Source organism: Pteropus alecto, unplaced genomic scaffold (genome assembly GCF_000325575.1).
Source record: "Pteropus alecto unplaced genomic scaffold, ASM32557v1 scaffold35, whole genome shotgun sequence".
Lineage (NCBI taxonomy): Eukaryota > Metazoa > Chordata > Mammalia > Chiroptera > Pteropodidae > Pteropus > Pteropus alecto.
Window position 1 is genome coordinate 8,601,677 of NW_006437828.1, and position 1,882 is coordinate 8,603,558.

Genomic DNA, 1,882 nt, shown 5'->3' on the forward strand with positions numbered 1-1,882 from the left:
GCTCAAAGGAAAAGTCATGGACTTAGTTTATTAATAAATGAGAAAGAATAAAAAATAAATTAAGCATCTGAGATTGGAAGTTAAATTTGGTTTTGATGGGTGGATCGGATATTTAGAAAAAAAAACTATAGGAACTATAGAAAAACTATAGAAAACAGAAAAAAATAATTAACATACATAAGTATAAACTAACTGGAAGAGGAGCTGAGAATAAATAAATCAAAATGCTAGTACTTAAACTGCTAGCTAACCAAGTGAAAAGGGATGGGGAGAGAGGCTGATGTGATTATATAAAGTAAGAAACAATAAGAGGCAAATAGCAAATACAGAGGACATTTTTTAAAAAATCATAACAAATATCTTTGCTCAACTCTGTACCAATAAATTTTAAAACTTGGATGAAAGAGATAAATTTTATAAAACATTACTGGTATGCTAAACTGTCTCTAGAAGAGAGAAAAGATCAGATCAGACCAATTACCAGTTATTAAGTTCTTAAATAATTACCACCAAAACTGGACACAGACACACGGCCTAGATGGTTTCACAGTACAACTGGCCAAAACGTTAAAATAACAGATAATTCCAGTATACCTTAAGACCACAGGGAGAAAAGAGTAGGGTAGTTTCCAAGTTCTTCTCACGATGCTATATGAACAATGATGTCAAAACCTGACAAACTGCACCAAAAAGGAAATTATATAGAGCGCAAACTCACTTAGGAAGATCAACGCAAAAATTCTAAACTACATATTAACAAATAGAATCCCATTTAAATAATCACAGGCATAGCCGAACAATTTATTTCAGGGAGGTAAAGAATAATGAAAAACCTTGTAGTCTTTTGTACCCAAACACAGAGCAAAATATTGGACAGGGCTGGGTCTGAGCCCAGCAATGTTAGTTGGTTGGCTGATTATCCTCAGATGGTTTTGGAAGTGAGTTATCTGCGTCCGGAGTGTTCAAACAGAGACTTAATCTGAACCAGTGTTAGTTGGTTCCCTGATTCCTAGTGGCTCCTTCTGGCATTGCTATTTCATTGATTTCATCCAGTCCCCAGAAGGGAAAAAAAAAAAACCTATTTCCTTCATACGCAATTAAATTACAAACTATTTTTTTTAAATCTTAAATTTTCTCAAAATACATATAGAACTGTCGCATAAAGAAGGAAAAAGTTCTAAAAGTCATATTTTCCAACCATTAGCGGTTCTAAATTATGAATGACACTGTCCCTAGTCCCCAGCGGGTGTTCCTGGTTGTTAAAATAAACTGGAGGGCTGTGTTGGCCCTTCCTGTGTCACACTCTGCAGCGCGCATGACAGCCATTCCCTGCGAAAAACAGTCCTAAAATGTCAATAGGGGACACAAAGAGAAAACATAGAAACAGATTAAGAGCAGGGAATTCTCTCTACATTCGTGACAAATCAAGTGGACGAAAAATACATAATGATATAAAATATCTGAATACCATAATTAAAATGGTAGATCTCGTAAGTATGTATCATATCTGTAACCTGGAAACAGAGAAAATATCTTCTTTTCCCATATCCATCAAACAGGCACAGAATCAGACAATGTGCTATACCACAAATAAAACATCAGCACGTTCCCCAAATAGGAAAGTATAGAGAGCATTCTCTTATCAGGATGTAATAAAACTATCAATTATTAACAAAACTGGGAAAAATATGTCCTATCTTTTGAAAACATTAAACCTTTCTCATAATTTTCAGGTCAGAGAAAGAATAAAATAAATTAAGCATCTGAGATTGGAAGTTAAATTTGGTTTTGATGGGTGGATCGGATATTTAGAAAAAAAAACTATAGGAACTATAGAAAAACTATAGAAAACAGAAAAAAATAATTAACATACATAAAAATA